Here is a 24,665-nt window from a genome sequence, read left to right on the forward strand (position 1 = left end):
CAATTTTATCATCTATGAAAAGGGGATGATAAGAATTTCATAGAGCTGTTGTGAGGAGTAAGCGCGAGAGGTAGTATATAACTTCCTAAACATGCCCTGGTACCAGAGAGCTGTTAGGTAAATATTAATTCTCCCCCCTCAAACAACCCTCAGATGAATACATATGTTTAGATAAAACATAGACAAGAGAAGAAAAATATTAAATCTAGGCTTACGTTCTCAGTGATTGTGTGTTATTTTTGCAAACAGCATAAACATTAGGATTGCTGACGAGAGTAGTGTTTAAAATTTGAGCTAAGTGTTCCATCAAACAATTGATTTGTCTTATGAATTAAAAAGAACTTCTCTGCTCAGTCTAGGAAGACATTATGGGATAATTAGGAATTGGGGAGTCATTTAAATGACTCTCTGGAATTTTCATTCAGGCTAGAAAATTCCAATTAAGAGTTTTAACCTCGGTTTAAAAAATTTGTTTTAAAAAACTGTCATAACATTACCCATAAATAGATAATTATTTTTACTTCCAATGAGGCATGGTATGATTAAACCTAACATTTTTTTCTGGTGAATATTGATGGAAATGAATGAGAACAAGATGTTGTAGCGAATGGTAACTTTACATTGAAAATGAGAACGGCATATTCACACTACCTGTAATGGATAATGCTAACAAACAGTAGTGATCTATTACTTTATTTTTAAATAAAATATAGAAGCAGTTGAAATGAAAAGTGGCATTATTATACTTAACTAACATTCCATGTATTCCTAAAAGATACTTACACTAAAAATTATAAAAATAATATATAATCCAGAAAAGACATGGCCACTAATACGTATACACATAGACATAGAGACTGTATATCTCCATGAATTGAAAATTAGGTCAATCCTCACAAGAACAAAAAATGTACGAACTTAGATGTATATAAAAATAGATTGGAAGAAACTCAGAATTTAAACACTAAAGAACCTATTGTACAAAAGGGTTCTGTTTTCAAAGATAGTCAATTCTCTGAATTCAGTATGAGAATCAATATAATTTAAAAAGCCAAACTTTAATTATTTATATACTGTGAAGAGCTGGTGTGACCAAACTTTCTACTTGTCAATCTTATTTTGTATTTATTATACACATATGTGGATCTTCATGAATATATATGTGGGCACATATATATATGCATAGATATGTATATCTGCCTATACACAGACATACATGGGTGTGTGTAAGGAGAGCCAATGTTTTGGTTTGTATATTCATACCATCCAGGATAAACAGTGATCCTTGCTAATTAATATCAAGTATCAACAGAAAGTGATTTAAGAGGGGAGCTAACATGAGAAAAGCTTGCATTTTCAGCAAAATTTTAACAACATGACTATTTGGTTGCACCGTGGAAACGTGTGGCTTTGTTTCTGTGCAGACTACACTGAGAGATTCCAGCTGGTCAGCAATGCTCATGTGAATGCTTTGGAAGTTTTGTACAAGTTTCATAAGTCTTGTCATCTATCAGGTTATTATGAATATGCCCAAAGTCAATAATCTGCCCCGAGAACAGTGAGAGCTCATATGTGCCCTAATTGCAGAACAACATTCTCTCTCAGCCAATGCTACGGCTTTCCTTTCGTTAATCAGGACTTCGGTGACTAAACTCTATTGATGTTAGAAGGAATTTTCCGTGACCTAGGTTCAGAATATAAACCAGTATGGAATTAGGATATGTAATTGTTTGAGTAACAGTCAAAATAACCCTCATGCGATGTTTTCTTGTTAATAATTGCAATATTGAGAACCGAGAGAACCCTAAGAATCTTCTGAGAGGAATGTCGATCTCGAGAACATGGGAACTCTCATAAATCCTTCTGCCCTTGTTACCCCTGGCTAAACATGATTCAGCTTCATGCTCCAGTTTGATATGCTCCCCCACCCACAATTTTTGGCTATTAATCTCATTGTGCTTCTTTGTCTTGACACCAAACTACTCAAAATTTAGCAAAACATTACTCAGACTCTAGAAACACAGATTCTTTGTGTTCTTGGATGAAAGCTGCTCTTATCTAGACATTTCCTTTACAAGCCTATAAAATCGAGACGGAATTAGGACCTCCCTTTGAACTGCTTTAGGGCCCTGATGTCTTCTGTGACTCTTGTATGGCCTTCATCCACACACTGGCTTGGCATTTCAACTGCATCTCCTCCTTGGACCGAGGATGTAATTAGTGTTCCCTACATCTCAGGTGGGATACTTGCTTTTGCTCCTGTGGCAGCTTCCTTCTCATTACCCTCATCCAGGAAACGTGTTCGGGGCCAGCACAGGTGTCCCCCTTTTGCTATTTCCTATTTCTTGAATTCCCAAGAAGAGCTTGCTTGTTCCACATGGCCTGTCTTACCTTGATGAAACAAAATTCACTTAAGTGATAAGATACTGAGAGTAAACAAGCCTGATGTAAAGGGTGGTGCTACTCCTAGCAAAAAAAACCCAGATCTTGAGGTTCTATACACATTCATTCATTCAACAAATATGTATTGGGTGCCTACCATGCACCAGCATCGAAACACAGAGTACCTGTTCTCCTAGAACTTATATTCCAGTGGGGAATGACAGGTACTAAATACATACAGAGGTAACATAGTTTTGGATATTGGTGAGTACCTTGAAGAAAATAAACTGGAGTGTGGCCATTGAAAAAAGGATTTGGGGAGCCGTAGTTTAATATCAGATGGAATGATTGGGGAAGACCATTCTGAGAATGTGACATTTGAGCTGAATGAGAAGAAAGAGCTAGGTGTATAAGGGGATGGGGACATTGTAGCCAGAGGGAACAGCAACTACAAAGGCCTGGAGTCAGGAAATTGGAATATTAGAGAAACTGTATAAAAGCCAGTGTGGCTTTTGCACTGTGAGCATGAACTCTCTGGATGGCCGCCTTGGCGTTTCTGTCAGTTGAAATTTTGATGAGGAACTTGCGGGTACATCTGTGTTTTGAAGGAACCACTTACACTCTTTGACCTCCAGCTCTGATTCTCAGAGTGGCCATGGTCCAGCTGAGCCGGGTTCTTGGATTTTGGATTTCTCTGCTTACTTCTCCTACATCGCACATGGAAACTGATCATCAAGAAAGCTAAAATCAAGAGTAAGTTTCTCTGAGATACAATCTATGAGTCAGAAGCATATGGCTCATTCCTCTCATAGAGCAAATGACCAGTACATGGCGGGAAGGAAGGGAGCTGCTTTCCTGGTAGCAGTTTTTCCTCCAATCTTTTCTACTCCATTCCATCCATCCCTTCCCCCAACTCCATGCATTCTAATAATTTGTCTTTTTGTCACAATTTGGTACCTTCTTTCCCATTCAATGCTGCTCTTCATGCTTCTTTTAAATATTACATACTGATATCAATGATTGAATTAATAAAATTGTAGTGTTATTTTTGTTGGGGACTCTGACACTCCTCGTTTTGGTTGCTAATTTGGGAGCACATGGGCTAGTCCTATTGACTCAGGCTTTGACTAATATTGACAAAGAATTGTGATTTTTAAAAAAAATTAGCTTTGCTTTCTTCATCCATTCATTGGGGCCTCCAGAGTTTTAGCCCCTGGGCTGCATGGAGAGGGATGAACACATTGCGGTCCTCAGCCTCATGGCTCCCACAGTATACAAGAGACAGACACACAGACAGTGACTCCATGACAGGTCAAAGAGGCATGTATGAAATCTAAGGCAGTGAAAAGTCAAGTCATTAACCCTGGAGAAAGGGCAAGGCGAGTTAGAGAGTGGATGTCAGAAAGTTGCTGGAGGAGGTGTCTAACCTCCAGCCGCTCATACAATTCCAGTTCTGGCTCACCACCAGGAGGGGAATATCAGATCCAATCTAACCTTGGAAGCTTCTGGGAAGACACTGTGTTCTTTGGTATTTACCTTAACTCTTAATCAGTCACATAATTGCTGCCCCAGCTGTCTTGAACCACTGAATGAGTTATGGCTGGACTTACTCAATTGTTATCTTCAACACAACTGATAGCGGTACTTTATAATTCTATGATCTTTCAACATGAAGTCCGACTTGGGGTTATGGCACAAATTGATCTTGAAAGTTTTATTATCTTTGCTTTCTGACTAAATAGTCAAGGACAGGTGAGGAAAGACTCTTTAAGATTTAGTTGATGTTTATGATGGGCATCTGAAACATGGATGCTAGAAAATGAAAAGGCAATTATAGACAAGGTTTCTAGAGTCCCAGTGTGGAAAAGAAGAGAGGAATTTACTTAAATCCTTCTCACTCAATGCCTGTTTCTATCTGAGGGGTTCACTTGAAGAATAAGAGGTTTCATCTGGTTAGTGCAAACCTTGTTCATAGTCTCTAAATATCACGATGTTAATAATTTTGAACCAATAGAATAAAAAGATAATGATATCAATACATTTAGAGCCTATAATTTTGCCAGCACACATACACACAAAGCAGATGGGAAAAAAAAGCTTTTTTCCAAAACATTGTATTACATCCAACATGTTAGTAGTGAGTATAAGCAGTGAATAACAAAACCTGTTTTTGTGTGTCGATGAAGCCATACAAAGTAAACAAAATTAGAGAACATTTGTAGAAATGTAGTAGAAATTATAGAAATATGTAAAAAATAGTAGGCTCAAAAAATGTACTTGCAGTACATGTCTTTTTTTTTTTTTTTTGAGGAAGATCAGCCCTGAGCTAACATCTGCAGCCAATCCTCCTCTTTTTGCTGAGGAAGAGAGGCCCCGAGCTAGCATCCATGCCCATCTTCCTTCCTTTATATGTGGTGCGCCTACCAAAGCATGGCTTGCCAAGTTGTTCCACGTCCGCACCCAGGATCCAAACCGGCAAACCCCAGGCCTCCGAAGCGGAATGTGCAAACTTAACCACTGTGCCACTGGACTAGCCCCGCAGTACGTGTATTTTTATCCAAGAATTCTACTTATGAGAATGTATAACTCAGCATGGGGAGGTGGAAGTAGGTGAGCCAGATTGAGCTATGAGAATGTTTATGGAAGTATTTTTAGTATAGGAAAAAATGAAAATTGAAATGTCCAATAAAAGGAGATCAGTTAATAAATTTCCATCTAATGGAAAACTATGCAGAACTTATGGCAATTTATTATGGAAAGATGGTCATGACATATTTTGAAAGGGGAAATAAACAGATTGAAAAGTAGGATGTATAAATTGAACCATATGAAATTTTTTTGGTAGGTCAAAAATGGTTGAATATCAGTAATTTATTACCAAAGTATGATCCCATTTTTGTAAATAAAAAAATTAAACAACTGTTGCTTATATGTGCTTGTGTACACATAAAGACTCTGAAAATATATGTTCCAAGGTTTATGATAGTGATCTTCAAGATAATAAGCATAAGAGGTTTATTACAATTATTATTAATTTTTTGGATAATTATTATTGTAATCTTTACTCTTCCACATTTTCAGACTTTTCTTTAAATAGTCCTTACTATAAGTAAGGAAAAACAATGACATATACTTCATTTTAAAAAAATTAAAAGGGAAAGAATTTGATGCTATAAATTCTTCTTCTTTTCGTTTAGTGACGATAACTCCTTCTGCTATTATCCTTTATTCAGCCGGGATTCTGCTTCTTTTTACTTTCATAAAAGAACACAGCCCTCATCCTAGGGTAGGTATTCTAAAAAATAGCCAGCAAAATGTGACCAAAGGAAAAAGAATACATGGTTTGATGCCCAATGAACTGACTGGCACCTTCAACTAACCAAATTGTCTCTTCCCAAGCAATATAAAGAATTTGGCTAACACACGCACACACACACATGCACACACTCACATACATTGGTCAAGTTCATGCCTCAAGTCATTTTTAGATAGTAGCTAGTTGGTATAGTGCACAAAAGTGCTGGATATCTGCTAGGAGCAACAAACTGGGGACAAAGGATAATCTATTCATATTCAAAATTGCACTCCGTGCCCACCGGCCATGGTGCTCCTTCTTTTTCATCTTTTTTCCAACCTAGTTCTGTAACTTGACTGCTTTTGGCAGCAGCTCATTCCAGCCACATTCATACCCTCTGAGGTTGCGGTAATACAGACTCCAATTCTCTCAACAGTTTGAGTACTCACTCCTACCTTCCTGAGGCCATTTGTTCTCTGAGAATACTACAGACATCAATATGCATTTAGCCCAATCTCCTATTGTATTTACACCTACTGTTATCATCACTGACAAATGTAAAATGATGATCACAATTATAGCCTCGAGAAAGTGCAAGATCTTCAATCAGCAAAGAAAAATTAGATTATCTTCACTTGACTGTTCTTCCTAACAAAATAGTAGATTCATATTAGAGAAAATTTTCTTAAACAAAACATGAACCAAAATATTTTTTCTGTAATTCCAGTGACAATTATCTTTCATTCACAGGGGCTGATTGTTTGGGTACTGTAAAACTTAGTTAGCAGAAATCAATTTTTTCACTGATTTCCACAAGAAACTCTTTCCCATCTAACATTTCTCAATTTATCTTCTTTATTGAAGATGTATTTATACTGTACCAGCGTACGTACAGTATTTGTTTTCCCCAAATTCCCACCCAGCATCTCTGTTTTTCTGATCCCAGTGACTCTTAGGAGTATATTTTAGGTGTAATAATCACCTGTGAAGTTTATTGAAAAAGAACATTAAGAAGCTTCCTGTCTTGAGATTTTGATCCAGTAAGTCTGGCATATGTTGAATAACCTGCATTTTGATCAGGCATCTCAGAGAAGTTGATGCATTATCAGTTGGGGAAAACATGCAGAGTCCTTCCTTTACCAAATGGCCCAGTGAGACTTTTCTGCCATCTTTCACCCTTCCTCCAAGTGCCCAACTCTTCTGAATCCTTTAGAACACTGGATATCCCTCCACACCCCCAGCATTAAATTCTTTGCCATATTACTACGAAAGACAAATTCACCATCATTTTTGGTTATCTGAGAGTTTCCTTGGGAACTTAGCCACCATCACAAGAACTTTAAGTGGCAAATCCTTTCCCAGGAGAATGTTTTAGCTCCTTATATGAAGTTAAAACCTCCATTAATCTGAAAATTAACAGACATGTCTAATTCAATGAGTAATTGACATATTTGGATTTTTAACCCCGAGGGCTAATTTTAGTGAGGCTCATTAATAGCTGGGACTATAACGAAGTCTTAGAGACCAAGGATTAGTTTCATGGTTTTCATATATACTTTTTTTGTCAGTATTTAGTCTGAGATATAAAAAGATAATATCAGAAATTTAAACTCTCTATTTAAGATTTTTCTTACGCATTTAGGAAATAATAGCTGGGGCGATTTTTTCCTCTACCATTTGATGAAGAATTTTGCTCTATGGGTAAAAAATGCAGAACCTGGGGTCCACCTGCTTCCACAGCACAAGCCAGAGAACCTTCTCTCTATTAAAATTGAGCTACAGACTTCTTCATTTCCCAGGATTCAGAGATCACTGGCCCAGCTGTGATATGCAGTCTCAAAACACAAAACATCTGGAGAGATGATATGAACAGTTCATCTTTCCTTATTTATGTTTGAAAGCTGAGGCAATGTTTATGGAGTGAAGAATTTGTTTAAACGAATATCCGAACATTATGAATTCCTTGTCACACTTTATCTGGCTTCAAAATTGATGTCGTGAAGCAAGAGCTCTCTGTACATATATACAAACACATATTCACAGGCATTTGGCCATATAGACATGTATATATATATATCAAGAGAGATTGCTATTTTTCTATATGTACTTAGGGAAATGTCTGAGCCCATTAAGGCCACTGTATTCGTATTTCTAAAAACTAAGGGTAGACTGGAAGGATGCAATATGAGTATAACATGAACGTAATATTTATCACAAAATCATGGCTATTAAGAACCTTGCATTCTTTGAGTGGAATGTACAATTTGAAATTAAAGTCCTATAACTGAATAATCTTCTTCTTACCTGAGAAATGTTCTCATAAATCTGTTACTCAAAATGGTTTTGAAAGACAATTTACCGTTATTTTTCCAAATTTAAAATCATAATTGCAAAAGAAGCTCTGTGCAGAGCAGTTTGGAATAAATATGGATGAAAATATAAAGAACTATTATCATGTTACTGGAAAATTTGGGGCAGCCAGCTTTGACCTGATTATTTTCTTGACCTTTCTCAATCTGATTTGTCAAAGACAACTAAAAGTTCCTTGCAAACTATATTCCTAGCCACTGAATTAATCACAATGACTTGTTCAGAGAAATAATCTGCAATCTCAACTGTGTCTCGACTGAAATTTGGACCATCAGGGCCTTGGAGCTTCAGGGCATTTGGTTCTCAGTGGTCTTTGATGCACTTTCCGTACATGGAACTTTGGGGTGGTGAGAGCTTCACGATTGACTAGCCATTGCCTGACTTAGGGCCAGTGAAGTGTCTGCTATGGAGGTACAAGAGTCATCTACAAAGGGCTAAGTCCTCAGCTCTCAAAGCCATTCAGCATTGTCAGCAGATAATTTCTTGAGAGTCACATCAAATTTATTTGTATTTCATTTCACCTGATTTAAAAGAATAATTGAAATAGTCCTAAGATAAAAGTGTCTTCAAACTTTGATTTATTAAACAAAACTAAACTTACTACTCTGAAGCCTTCATAGATATTTACTTCAATATCTCCTGTGGATTAAGGGCTCCAATAACCAGTTCTTTTTGTGACTTTTACTTGTGCATCTTTGTTCTCCTGTTTGACTTTAAATTAATATATTTGTGTGTCTCTGTGTATATGCAAGTGTGTACACATTTGTGTGAGTTCACAAATGATTACTTTGATGAATGTTAATTTACACCTATTGAACTGAAATAAAACTAGAAAAATTCCATTTTGATTTCCATTTGAAATTTTAGTTTTAGTATTAATTACTGAATATGTGTATGCGTTAATTTATTCCAGATTTTTGTGTTTTACTTTATCTCAGTGATCTTTGCTATCTTAGGGCTTAGAACAACATTGTAGGCATTTAATATTTTTATGTTATGTAAATAAATTAATTAGTAGGAAAAAGAAGGCTACATCCTCTAAGATTATTTGCATCTTATAAGTCTTTAATTTTGCTTTGAGAAGTTCAAGTTAGGGCAACAGTTTGATTTATTATGGGCTCTGACACCAACAAATAGCAAAAGTTTACCTTGACAACTAAAGAACAAGCACTTTTGCAAATATTTTACCCCTATTTTCTTAGGCACTTAAGTGGGTTTTAACATTATTATGATATACAGTGTTGTTATATACGTACCTCTACCCAATTAATGATGACTTTTTGAAATTAGCCCTTAAAAATCCACAAGAATAGGGACCAAAACTTCCATCATTTTGTGACTCTCACATTACTTCATATAGTGCCTTACACACTCTTATTATTAAAGAATTGTCTGTTGAATTGCTCCAACTATGGCTGGAAAAACCAATCGATGATCTTAGAGAATAGAACAAGAACTTAGTACACGGTAGAATATATTATAAAGATGAAAATTCATTGCATAGTAGGAGTTCTGCTTCCAGCAATGGTGGATTAGTTCATTTTAGACCAAAACTTGCTTAGAGCAATAGAAATGCTTGGAAAAAAATCTAAAACTATCTAATTGAGGGAATCAGAGAGGTACCAAAGCAAGATGGACTGGCTAACATCCAGGAAAGAGTTGATCCTTGAATTTTTTATGACTGGGAAGGAAGCCTGATTTAAGACTGCTGTTTCCAGCCACAATGGAGTAACAGAGACTAAATTTACCTATTCACCTAAAACAATAAAGAAAAATAGGCAAAATATATTGTACAATGATTTTCAAGACGCCGGACACCAGGCAAAAAGGTCAGTAATCCCTGAATAATGAGAAACACAAAAAGTAAAGCCTCCAATTGCCCAGGTTACTGCCTTGAGAGAATATCCAGGCAGTGGTACAAGAATGAAAGACTGAGGTGGAGGCTGGTGGACTCCTTGAGTTGAGGAGATAGAACTGGGAGTTCAGGGAGATCGAGGTCGCCAGACTTCAGAGAAGAAAACTAGAGAGAAGAAATCTGCAGAGAGAGAAGGCATAAATAAATGAGAACACATCTCATGTTTATAGATCGGAAGACTTAATGTTGTCAACATGTCACTAGTACCCAAAGTGATCTCCAGATTCAATGCAATCTTTATCAAAATCCCAATGATGTTTTCTGCAGAAATAGAAAAATCTATCCAAAAATTCATATGGAGTCTCAAGGGTCCCTGAACAGCCAAAACAATCTTGAAAAAGAGGATGAAAGCTGGCGAACTCACACTTCCTATTTCAAAACTTACGAGAAAGCTACATTAATCAAAACAGTGTGGTACAGACATGAAGACAGACATATACACCAGTGGAATAGAATAGAGAGCCCAGAATTAAACTGTCACAAATACGGTCAAATGTTTTTTTGACAAGGGTGCCAAGACCTTTCACTGGAAAAAGGAAAATCTTTTCAACAAATGTTATTGGCAAAACTGGATATCCACATGCAAAACAATTAAGTTGCATCCTTACTTAACACCATAGACAAAAATTAACTCAAGATGGATCTAAAACCTAAAAGTATAAAACTCTTAGAAGAAAATAGGGCAAAATAGTAACACTGGATTTGGGAATGATTTCTTGGATGTGACACCAAAGGCACAGAGAACAAAAGAGAAAGCAGACAAGTAAGATTTCATGAAAATATAAAAATTTTGTGCACCAAAAGACAATGTCAACCAAATAAAAAGGCAACCCACAGAATGGGAAAAAAATTTGCACATCATGTGTCTGTTAAGGTAATATCCAGAATGTAGGATATAATTACATATAATAATACATAATATATAATATAATTATATGTAATTACATCCAGAATATATAGAGAACTCTTAAAACTCAACAACAAATAAACAAACAACTTGATTCACAAATAGGCAAAGTACTTGAACAGATATTTCTTCAAAGAAGACACAGAAAAGACCAACAAGTACATGAAGAGATGCTCATCACTGACTGATTGTTAGAGAAATGCAAATCAAAACTACAATATGATACCACCTCAAACCCATTAAGGTGGCTACTATAAAAAAAACAAAAAAACAGAAAATAACAAGAGTTGGTGAGGATTTGAAGAAATTAGAACCCTGTGCACTGTCTGTGGGAGTGTTAAATAGTACAGTCACTATGAAAAACAGTATGGTAGTTCCTCAAAAAATTAAAAATATGGAGCTGGCCCCATGTCGAGGTGATTAAGTTTGTGAGTTCCGCTTCAGTGGCCTGTAGTTTGCTGGTTTGGATCCTGGGTGTGGGACTACACACGGCTCATCAAACCACACTGTGGTGGCATCCCACATAGAAGAACTAGAATGATCTACAACTATGATATACAACTATGTGCTGGAGCTTTGGGGATGGAAATAAAAAGAGGAAACTTGGCAACAGTGTTAGCTCAGGGCCAATCTTCCTTACCAAAAAAAAGCATGCCTCAAAAAAAAAGAATTAAATTAAAAAAAAAATAAAAATAGAATTACCATATGATCCAGCAATTCAACTTCTGGGTATATAGCCAAAAGAAGTGAAAGCATGCTCTCAAAGAGATATTTGTACTCTCATTTTCATAGCAGCATTATTCACAATAGCTCAAACATGGAAGCAACCTGATGTCCGTTGATAGATGAATGGATAAGCAAAATGTGATATATACATACAATGGAATATTATTCAGCTTTAAAGAGGGAGGAAATTCTGACATGCTACAGGATCAATGAAACTTGAAGACATTGCGCTAAGTTAAATAAGCCAGTTACAAAAAGACGAATATTATTATGAGATGCTTAGAGTAGTCAAAATCATAGAGATAGAAAGTCAAATGGTAGTTGCCAGGGGCTAGGGAGAGTGGGGAATGGCAGTTATTTTTCAATGGGTATAGAGTTTCAGTTTTATAAGATGAAAGTGTTATGGAGATGGATGGTGGTGATCGTTGCACAATATTATGAATGTATTTAATAACATTGAACTTACACTTAATGGTTAAGATTGTAAATTTTATTTTATGTGTATTTTACCACAATAAAAATAAATTGAAGAGCAAGCCCAGTGGTGCAGCAGTTAATTTCCCACGTTCCACTTCAACAGCCTGGGGTTCGTTGGTTCAGATCCCAGGTGCAGATCTAGCACCACTTATTAAGCCATGCTGTGGTAGCCGTCCCACGTATAAAGTGGAGGAAGACGGGCATGGATGTTAGCTCAGGGCCAGTCTTCCTCAGCAAAAAGAGGAGGATTGGTGACAGATGTTAGCTCAGGGCTAATTTTCTTCAAAAAATTAAAATAAATAAATAAATAAATAGAAAACACACACACACACACACAAATCAGCTAATGCAATTCACCATATTAACAAACTAAAAAAGATAATAAAAACATAGTCATCTGAATAGACAAAACAAATTTTTTTTTTTGCAAAATCCAGCATCCATTCCTGATGAAAACTCTCAGTAAAATAAAAATAAAAGGGGCTGGCCTGGTGGCATGGTGGTTAAGTTCATATGCTCTACTTCAATAGCCCTGGGGTTTGAGGCTCGGATCCTGGGCGTGGACCTACACACCACTCATCATGCCATGCTGTGGCAGCATCCCACATGAAAAATAGAGGAAGGTTGGCACAGGTGTTAGCTCAGTGACAATCTTCCTCAAGCAAAAAGAAGAAGATAGGCAACAGATGTTAGCTCGGGGCCAGTCTTCCTCACCAAAAAAACAAAACAAAACAAAAGGGAACCTTAACCTGGTAAAAGACTTTTCAAAAGAGCCTACAGGAAATGTCATGCATAACGATGAAAGACAATGCTTTTGCCCTAAGATTAGGAACAAGATAAGGATTACCACTATCACTACTACTATTTGATATTGTACTGAAGTCTTTGGCTCAGGTCCTCATACTTTTAACAGTGTTTTTGAAAGTACTCATTTTAAAATTTGGTGAATTTTAATTTATCAATTTGCTCTTTATGGATTGTGACTTTTATGTCATATCTACAAAATTTTGCCTATTTCAAGGTCAGTATTCTCATTTTTTTCTGAAAGTTTTATACTTTTAAATTTTACATTTACAAACATAAGTATCTTAAATATACATATATACTTATACTATACTATTATTATATACTCTTGTAATATAACTTTTTAATGTGTCTGTAAAATAAGACTGTTTCTTCATTTTCATTGTTTCTTTAGCTATACTATGTCTTTTTCATTTCTCCATAAATTTCAGAACCCACTTATCAATTTTTTCAAAACAATTCATTGGGATCTTCATTGAGATTACATTGTAGATCAGTTTGGAGAGAACTGATATCATAACAAAACCGAGTCTTTCTAACCATGAACATGGTATATCTCTACATTTATTTAGGTATTATTTAATTTTCTCAGCAATATTTTACAGTTTTCAGTGTTCAGGTCTTTCAATCTTTTGTCATCTCTATGTGTAAGTATTTCCTATTTTTATGCTATTGTAAATGGTATTGTTTTTAATTTCAATTTTTGATTATTTATTGCAAGTGCATAGAAATATAATTGATTTTTGTGTATTGATTTTGTATTCTCCAACATGGCTAAACTCACTTACTTGTTCTATTAGCATTTTTGCAGATTTTATCAAATTATCTACACATGTTGTCTGCAAATAGAGTTTTACTTCTTGCTTTCTAATATGGATATCTTTTATTTCTTTTCCTTGACTGTTTTCACTGGCTAGAAGCTCCAATAAACATTGAATAGAAGTGGTGAGAGTGCATATCCTTGCCTTGTTCTTAATATTAAAGAAATGAATTCAGTCTTCATTCCTGCATATAAAGTTAGTTCTAGGTTTCTCAATAGATGCCATTGTCAGGTTGAGGAAGTTCTCTTCTATTCCCATTTTGTTGGGAGTTTTTCTCATAAGATGTTGAATTTTTCCAAATGCCCTTCCTGCAGCTATTGAGACGATAATATGGTTTTTCTTTTTTAGTTATTTTTTTTAATATGGTGAATTACAGTAATTGACTTCTGAATATTAAATCAACCTTGCATTTCTGGGATAAATACTATTTGGTCATGTTTGACAGTTTCTTGAAAAGTCGAACATCCCATACAATCAAGCCACTTTACTTTTATGTATTTACTCAAATGAAATGAATGCATATGTCCATACAAATCATATTTCTGACAACAGACTTGTACCTAGAATTTCTCTTTTTTCCTGAGGAAGATTAGCCCTGAACTAACATCCACTGCCAATCCTCCTCTTTTTTTGCTTGAGGAAGATTCGCTCTGAGCTAACATCTGTGCCTATCTTCCTCTGCTTTAGATGTGGGTTGCCAACACAGTATGGTTGACGAGTGGTGTAGGTTCACGTCTGGGATCCAGATCCACGAACCCAGGCTGCCGAAGTGGAGCATGTCAAACTTAACCACTATGCCACGGCACAGGCCCCTAGAATATGTTTTTAAAAACTCTCAAAATTCAACAATAAGAAAATAACCACCACTAAAAACATGAGTAAAAGACCTGAGTAGACACTTCACTAAAGAAGATAGACCATTAAGTATGTCAAAAGATCCTTAGCCATTAGAAAAATGCAAATTAAAAACACAATGATATAACACTATACCAAGTGCTGATGAGGATGTGAAGCCATGGGAAATTTCATACACAGCTGATAGGAGTATAATATCTATCAGAAAACTGTGCAGTCCATGCAAACATACAGAATAAAACGTACAATGAAAAAAATTTGGCAATTTTTTAAATGAAGTTAAACATACATTTATCATGTTAAACCAGAATGACCATGCGTAGTTGATTACCAAGGAGAAAATAATAACTTATGTTCACAAAAATACCTGAATGTGAATGCTTAACTGTAATTGCCAAAAATTGGAAACAACTCAAATCGTCTTTCAACTGGTGAATGGATGAAAACACTGTGGTGAATCCATACAACAGAATATTAACAATTTAGCAACAAAATGGAACAAAATGTTGCTTCAGACAACACTGGATCTCAAATTCACCTTGCTTAGTGAAAGAAGTGAAAACCAAAAGATTGCATATTATGTAATTTGGCTGGCATGGCATTCTAGAAAAGGCAAAACTACAGTGAAATTATAGAGCAGTGGTTGCTGGGAGTTGAGTGTTACAGGACAACTTGATCACAAAGAAGCAGTTGGTGGAAATTTTGGGAGAGAGAACTGTCTTATATCATTATGGTGGTACATACAACTTTACGTATTTATCAAACCCGTTGAACTGTCACACTTCTCCAAATGACTGCACCATTTTATGTTTCCATCAGCAGAGTGTGAAGTTTCTGATTTTTCCACATCCTCACCATCACTCGTTATTATCTGACTTCTTGATTGTAGTCATCCTAATGAATGAGAATTATCTCAATGTGCTATTAACTTGCATTTTCTTAATAACTAATGATGTTGAAAATCTTTTTATGTGTTTATTGCCATTTGTACATATTAGAGGTGTGTGTTCTTGAATAACGAATAACAAAATTTCTTCTCTTCCTCATAAATATACTGTACCAATGCCCCATCATTATATTAAAGATCTAATAAGGAAGAAATAAATATTCATTCTGATCAGACTCTTCCAAAAAGTTACTGGAAGACATTTTAAAATTAAAGGATATATGGGGAAAACGATATATAAAAGCATCCAGTCATACCAAAGACGGAGAAAGCTTTTAAATGAGAGCACAAGGGGTGGAGGAAACAATATCCTCAGCATTCAGAACTTGTTATATTAAGACACAAACTGGAGTGATTGAACAATATGTAACAGATTTACATTATTAAAGACACTTTATTCAAATGTCGATCATTCCTCCTTGCGACAGTTTTTATTTACTTAGTTTGTCAGTGTATGTAGAGTAGCTGGGATCTCAATTTTTGTTGAAGTCTTAATAGAGTTATTATGCAGACAAAGCTTCCCAGAAGGATGTTTAATGTTGGCTAAAAGCTTATTTGCATATCATGCATTTTCTAAAAATGTCTCCTCTTGAAAGTAGGTTTCTTTTCTCAAGGCAATTTTTAGAAACTATATCTTCAGCTTTTAATAGAGGGAAAAAATCAATAAGCCACTCAAATCATTTAATATACTCGTTCCTCTCAATGCAGACAAAAGGATGGGATGAAAATCAGCTAACACTGAAAAGGGTAAAGATGGAATTCTTTTTTTCTCTGCAAAGTAAGTAGAAACTTTAAGTCACACAGGGAGAAGTTCTAGTAGAGACAGATTCTAAAGTGTGCCGATCACTCTTCTGTTTGCTGAAAGGAACAAATAATCCTGAAAAATGGAAGTCAGCTTTAAAAAGATTGTCATCAACGAAATAAAGACTTAAAGCATATACTAAGATGTCTCATGGAATTATGTTTTTTAAGAGGAAAAGCAAGTAGAAGCTTCTTTAAGATTACTAGTAAAGCAGTGGGGTGGTCCCAGGATCACCATAACTGATGCTTAGTCACTATCTGGGATTAGAATGAGCATACCTTAAAAAGCTGCACAATGCCCATGGGCATCTTTGGGTTGGAAACTTTTCCGTTTCTGGGCATGTACTGCAGGCAAGAGTTAGGACCAAGGTCCATCTCAGCTACCTCCCAAGAGCGAACAGGCTCACCTTGTGCTAGTATTAGCCTTTCATTATCCAAAAATACCTCATAGAAATCAATAGACATCAAGAAAATGAGGATATTGGTGAGATGTTTATGGCCAAAGAGCTTTGAATATCAAATAGCCAAGACTTCTCTAATTTACTTTAAAACTTATCTGTGTACCTTTTTGTAATGGGGCTAATGTCTAGAGTATAAACCAGCTGAAATAGTTCTCTTAAGGCCAAAGATAGAATTTCTTTGAAGAAGAAAAACTAAAAAACCTCTTGCAGGCAATAAATAGGAGCATTTCTCCCAGCCATAGACAAATGGCTTTATTCAGAAATATAACAATGAAAGAGGATTAATTTATTCATTTATTCTTTCAACTATATTTATTGACTGCCCATTATGTCTCCGGAATTGTTGTAGGTGCTGTGGATGCAGTGGCAAACAAATGAAAAGCCCCTGCCCTCATGGAGTTTACTTTTTAAAAGGGAAAAAAGAATAAATAAAGTATAATGTCATGTAGTGATAGATGCTACAGAAAGGTAAAGCAAGACAAGGAGCTAGATGGAGAAGTAGTTTTTCACCATCAATATTGACTTAAGGTTTAATTCCAATCTTTCTGAAACCTTCCTCAAAGCCATGAATCTTACGTGTTGACATAGTCCAAGGATGAAGAGTAAGGATAATATAACCATTTATTTTTAGAGGAATTTTCTAACATACCCAGGTTTAATTATTATTTATATGTCTAAAATTTATCAACCAATAGTTATTAGAACTTTATCCAAGGGAGGTGAAGGCAAGATGTCAGGTGGCCAATGAAATAACTTTTATGGTGTCTGCTGTCTAGGTTTTTCTGTTTTGACAAAGTTAAAATAATGACAGATTTTTTTCCAAATAATTTAGTGTGAGTATTCTTAAAAATTTTTTTATATTGTGAAATATAACAAGGAAACATGATTAGAACATAAATATTCATTTATCTTAACAAATTATTGAAAAGCAAACACCCTTGAAAACACTCTGGTCCAGAAAGAGATCATTGCTCTCCTCCCAAGAGTTCCCCACGTGCCACAGTCCTTTCACTCCTTGAGTTCATGGGTTTCCTGACTTTTATGGTTTTACTACGTAAGTAAAAATTCCTACACAATAGAATTAGCTTTGCCTTAGCGTTGTCAGAGATCTTGAAATTTGCCATTCTGATGACTGTGTTGGAGGTGGCATGAAATCTATTCAGTAATTTGAGGAGAATTGGTATCATTATGTTGTTGAATCTTCTAGTCCATAATTCTGGTATATATCTCAAATTGTTTTGACTTCTTTCATATCTCTCAATAAAGTTTTGTAGTTTTCCTCACAGACATTTTGCACATCTTACACTGGGCTTATTACTAGGTACGTTATATTCTTGATGCTATTATAATTAGTATTCTCTTATTTGAAATCTTCCAATTGTTGCTAGTATATAGAAAGAAAATTAATTTTTGTGTATTAATGCTGTATCCAGAAAACTTGTGGAAGTTTCATATAAATCTTATATTTTATTTTCAAATTCTTTTGGATTTCCTGTGTACAAATAATATCTTTGGTGAGTTTTCTTTTTCTTTTAACCCTTACACATTTATGTATCATGTATGTGTGTGTGTGTATACTTGTATTATGTATGTGTGTATATATGTATTGTATTACTGTACTGGTTAGAATATCCAATGAAATTTTACATAGAATAGTACTAGAATGCATCCTTTCCTCATTCCCAATTTCTCATGGACAGATTTCAGTATTTACCATTAAACTGATGTAGTTTTATAGATAATAGTCATCAGATTAGGATTCTTCTTTCCTGCTTTGCTAAAGGTCTTTATTTTTAGTACATTCTGAATTTTATCAATCGCTCTGTCAGCCTCTATCAGCACCCGGTTTTTCAGTTTTAATTAGTTACATTAAATTACTTTGCTTGTTATCATTGTTTTTTATTGTTAAAAAGCTTGCATTCCAGGGAAAAAACCAATTTGTTCATAATGCTAACCTTTTTAGATATGCTGGAATCAATTTGCTAAAATTTGGTTTATTAGTGAGGGAGACATCTCATATCTCTTTTTAGTGTCATTATTGGGTTTTGATATCAAGTTTACCATGACCTTATAGAACGTGTCAGGGAGTGTACGCCCTTTTTCTATTCTCTGGAGAGGTTTGTATGAGACTGCGATATTTTCCCCTATGTGTTACGTAGAAATCACTGGTGAAGCCATCTGGGTCTGGAGTTTTCTTAATAGTAAGGTTTTAATTAACAATTCAATTTATTTAATACTGATAGAACTGATAAGGTTTTCTATTTCTTCTTGCGTCACTTTTAGTAAGTTGTATTTGTCCAAGAATTTGTTCATCTAGGTTGCCATATTTTTGGCATAAAGTCTATAATCTCTATTCATTAATTTTCAATTTCTGCAGTATCTGTTGTAATGATTCTCTTTCCATTTTCGATAATGGGTACTTGTGCCTTCTGTCTTATCTTCATTGGTGTTACGCAATATTTGTTGACTTTCGTTATTGTCTTCAAACAAAACACACATAGCTTTGTTGATCCCCTCTATTGCATGTTTGCTTTCTACTTTTTCTTTTATATTTATTATTTTCTTTCTTCTATATTCTATTAGTTTCATTTCATGACGTTAAGATAACTTGTTTTCAGACCCAGAAATTAAAAGTGTATTTCTTAATTTCCTAATATATGGGAATTTCAAGTTGTCCTTTATAGTATTGATTTCTAGCTTCATACCATATATACTCTCAGTCCTCTGAAGTGTGTTGATTTTTGCTTTATGGGCCAATTTCTGGTCTATTTTAATAATTGTTTCATATGTACTTAAAAAGAATGCTTTATTTCTCAGTTGTTAAAGGGAGCATTTTTTTTACACATCACTGTTTCTCAAACTGTCTGCAGGAAAGGACCAGACTTAAATTTCAAATCTATTATGAACCAACATTTTTGTGAAATACAATAAAAATAAATCATTAGAAAAGTGAAATGGAAAAAGACATAAAATACAAGATCAAATTTTTAATTATTAGACTTTAAAAAACCCACAAAGTTTCTTCCATTAAATGTCTATAAAGGTTTCTAAGGGTTTACTTTCAACTTCTGTACTTAACTTGTGGGAAAAATAGTTTGTGGACCTGCACCAATCTGATGCCTGGACCACTTTTTGAATAGTGCTGCCCTGCTGGCTCATTCAGTCTAGTGTGGCCATCACGTTGTTCATCTCTACCACATTCTTACTGATATTTTGTCATATTCTGTCAATTCCTGAAAGGGATGTTTTAAAGTCTCCTACTCGGATTATAGATGTGTGTATATCTCCATCCTGTTCTGTCAGGTCGCACGTTATATAAATTTTAGCTGTTATTGGGCATGTGGACATTTAGAATTGCTTATCTTCTTGATGAATTAAAATTTTTATCATTATATAGGGAACTTCTTTGTCTATAATAATGCTATCACTTTAAAATCTAGTTTACCTGTTATTAATGTATCTACACGAACATTCTTCTGGTTAGACTTTTATACACACATAGATGTTTAGGCATATATATATAATGTTTGTGTTTGCCTTATATTTAGAAGTGATTTTTCTTTACAGCAAATAACTATTTTAGTACAATGTAATACTCTTTACATTTTAACTATAGCGTATACTCCTTTTACATTTAATGTAATTGTGTGTATGTATACATAAACAAATATATATGTGTGTATATATATTTAACCATCTAATGTTGTATTTTATATTTGTCTGGCTGTCAATGTTCCTTTTTTCTCCTTATTGCTTCTTTTGAATTAATTGTTATCTTATTTCTTCCTCCTATTTGTTTTCAAGTTAGGTACCGTTTTACTATTCTTTTAGCAGTTATCTCAGAAATTACATTATGTATTAATGACAGTAGACTTATTCTAGTCTAACATTAATCAAGAATTTTACCTTTTCCACAGACCAAGCAAGGAACTTAAAATAATTTAATTTGACACCTCTGCTAATTTGATTGTGCATTTTAATTATCTGTCTCTCTGTCTGTCTTTCTCTCTTGGTAGCTAGCCATGCATCCATGTACTTCAAAAAATGTTGTTTGTTAAAGTCAAACTTTATTTAGGTCTACAAATACATCTAGCATTTTATTTTCTCTTCAATATTTCCTGTATTTGTGACCTTCCCTCTATTTCCCTGTAGCACAATTTTCGTTTTACTTGAAGAGCATCTTTTGGAATTTCCTTTATTGCAGGTCAGCAGTAGTTAGCACATTCAATTATTTGTGTGTGTATGTGTGTGTGTGTGTATTTAATCATCATTTTTGAAGACTATTGCAAATGTGTTTATTTTTTGTCCTAATGCATTGAATATGTTATTCTGCTGTGGTCATCTGACTTCATTGTTGTTAAATTGTCAGCTGTCAATCTAACTGGTGAATCTTGCAGACATTTTTCTTCCCCGAGTTGATTTTCATATTTTCCCTTTGTCTTTGGTGTTTTGCAACTTTACTATGATGTATTTTTCTGTAAATTTCTTCTTAGTTGTCTTGCTTGAGATTCATTGGGATTCTTGAAATTGTAAATTGATTTTTTTGTCAGTTCTGAAAAATTACTAGCCGTAATATTTTCAATAGTCTTCTATTTCATTTTCTCTCATTGTCTTATGGGACTCCAATCATATGAATATTTGATTTTTAAACTGTATCTTCTATACTTGTACCTAATCTTTGATATTTTCCATTTATCTGTGTCTCCGTAATTCCTTCTTGATGTTTTCTTTTCACCTATCTGATTCTACTAATTATTTATTAAATAGTTTCTAATTTGCTTTATTTAACTTTAAAATTTCAGTTTGTTTCATTTTCGAAACTGCTGTTATTAAATATATACATGTCGCCTTATGTATCTTATAATCTTTGAATTTGTGCTGGGCATTGTAATAAAACTTTATGTAGAAATAACCTGAAGACTAGCATAATGTTATTTCTTTCTCATGATAATTTTTTTGTGCTCTTTCCAGGTACTTGAGAGCCTTAGGAATCCAGAATCACTTTAATCCAAATTCAAGATTTGACTATCTAGATGACTAAAAGCAGGACTGCAGCCTGTACAAGGACTGCTTTATTTACAATTCATCTTTTCCACATATCATCCCAAAGTAGACAAAAACATACCAGGACCCCTGTCATGACAGGGCCATTACTGTGACTTCTGTTTGGATAGACTTAATGAGATTAAGAGTACAGCTCAGCCTCTGAGCTGTCTCTTTGGTTTTGCAAAAATCAATAAGTTCCAGACTTCTCTCTCTAGATCTCCATCCTCTCCATGATTTCGGTCTGGCAATTTTTCAGTGTCTGATTAGACCTTTGATGTGTGTAAGCAATGTTATTTTCTTTTCTCTTTTGGACTTGAAAAAATTTCACCCAGCATTTTTAGTTGTTTTCTATATGAGGACTGGCATGAATTTTCTAGTCTGCCTTTCTCAGTATTGGAAGTCCAGGAATAAGTGTTTATGCACAAAAGTTTTGATTAGCTGTAATAATAACTAATTCTTACTTAGGGCTTGATATATATGCCAAGACTTGTGCTAAAAAGTACTTATATAAATGATTTTATTTGAACCTTACAATAGTCTCCTGTGAAAGATTTTGTTATATTAGTTTTATGATGAAAAAACTGAGGCTCAGATAGGTTAAGTGCTTTGGACAGGGTCACGTAGCTTCTAAGTAACAGAGCCAGGATTAGAGCTTAAATGTGTCTAACACTAAAATATGTACTTTCTCTTACTATTTGATTCTTTATTTTTTCCTTTTAAAGATTGGCACCTGAGCTGACAACTGTTTCCAATCTTCTTTTTTTTTTTTTTTTCTGCTTTTTCTCCCCAGATCCCCCCAGTACGTAGTTGTATGTATTTTAGTTGTGGATCCTTTTAGTTGTGGCATGTGCGACACCGCCTCAGCATGGCCTAATGAGTGGTGCCATGTCTGTGCCCAGGATCCAAACTGGTGAAACCTTGGGCCGTTGAAGTGGAGTGTGTGAACTTAACTGCTCCGCCATGGGGTCAGCCCCACTAGTTTGATTCTTGCCCTAAAAAATTAGGTCTGTTTGGATGTCATTCTTACAAAGTTGTATATATGTTTCTTTGAATCAATAACCACTTTTGAAGTAGTCAATTTTGATGTAGTATAATGTTAAATTAAAATGATGACATATTGCATTGGCTTCATAATTTTATCTATTTTATTTTATTATTATTATTATTATTATTTGCTGAGGAAGACCAGCCCTGAGCTAACATCGATGCCAATATTTCTCTATTTTTACATGTGGGTTGCTGCCACAGCATGGCTGATGAGCAGTGTAGGCCTGCACCTGGGATCTGAGCCTGTGAATCCAGGCCACTGAAGTGGAGCACACTGAGCTTAACCACAGGCCACAGGGGCAGCCCGGTATCCGATATTTTCAAACAGAATAATGGTTCTTATAAGTTTTTAAGTGAATCTATCTCATGACATTTTAACATATTTTAGTGGCATATAGGAGGCTAGCATACAAATATCGACAAAATCTGTGATTCACAACACTCCTTCTATATTCTCTATCATTTATGCAAACTGGATGCATAGACCATCTTATATTTTAGAGCATATCTGAATCTCAAGAATTCAATTCTTAGTTGAAATCAGGATATAAGAATAACACGTATAATTCTAAAGTTTTGGTAGAGGGGAATATGATTTTCCAACTACATATCTCTAATGAAGGGAGAGTGAAAAAGAATAGATTGAATAATGAAAGAGACTGATTTGAAATAATATGATAGTCTCTTAATGTAAATGTGTTCTTTTCCAGAAAGCAACTCATATATTCTCTATTAGTTCTGCAATTCAAAGATTCTATTCTGGTTTTTCTTCAGTTATTTCTGTTTTTAACACACATGCTTCTAGTAAGGCTGAGGCTAAAAGTGTTGGTCCTGAGTAGCTTCTTCTATTTCACTTTATGTCTCACTTTCTTTGTTTCTCTGTCTCTGTCTATCTGTGTTTCTTTCTTTTCTCTCTCTTTTCTTGTAGCATTTATCATTTTTTCCTTTTCTTAATTGAAATGTAGAGTCTTGACAATTTTATATCAGTAAGAACTAGCCATTACTATCCACTCCTCCTCCCAGATTAGACATTTGTGAGGGTGTACTGAATCCTATTTAAAAATATTTTCCTTCTTTTTTTCCTCCCACTGTTCCTTCCTTCCTTTCTTCTTCCTTTTCTCCCTTCTTTCCTTCTTAATTGAAAATCAATTAGGCAGGCCCAAGAGAGAAAGGAAGGCAGCATCATGGCAGCCCGTCTAAGGAGGGCATTCAAGCCAGGAAGCACTCATAGAACCAGGAGTTTGCTACGTGCAGAGACTTGCACATGTAAATAATTATATTGAGGATACTAAGAGTCAGGGTCTTCACTGTCAGAGGTAAGAAATACAAATATGGAAAAGGAGAAAGCTAGAATAAACTCTGTGGTTTTGGATTCAAAATGAAGAGATTAGTATTAACTGGCCATATAATATGTATGATTTCCTAGCTCTGTTTGCTAAGGGAGACTAAGAGTAGTGACATCCCAGTAGCGATGAGCATACCTAGCACCTAGCTATTCCTTTCTACTTCCATTCTCCACTAGAGGAACTAGAGCTCCTTGGAAAAATGACTGATTCCTGGGGGTAGACATGAAAAAGCAAGATTGACTGAAATAAGATTTTGTGCCAGAAAGTGAGGAAGTGCTTAAAAAAAGAGACAGGATTATGTCAAAAGAACCAAATTTGAGCATTAAAATAAATATTTATAGTCATGGACCATAACCACTGGAATAAAATAGGAATCCATAATTTTAGACCAATATAGATTAACAAACATTTCCACCTTACAATAAAATATCAACTAATAAATGAGATCAATACTATCATTTCAATT

The sequence above is a fragment of the Equus quagga genome, chromosome 5, assembly GCF_021613505.1.
Source record: "Equus quagga isolate Etosha38 chromosome 5, UCLA_HA_Equagga_1.0, whole genome shotgun sequence".
Classification (NCBI taxonomy): domain Eukaryota; kingdom Metazoa; phylum Chordata; class Mammalia; order Perissodactyla; family Equidae; genus Equus; species Equus quagga.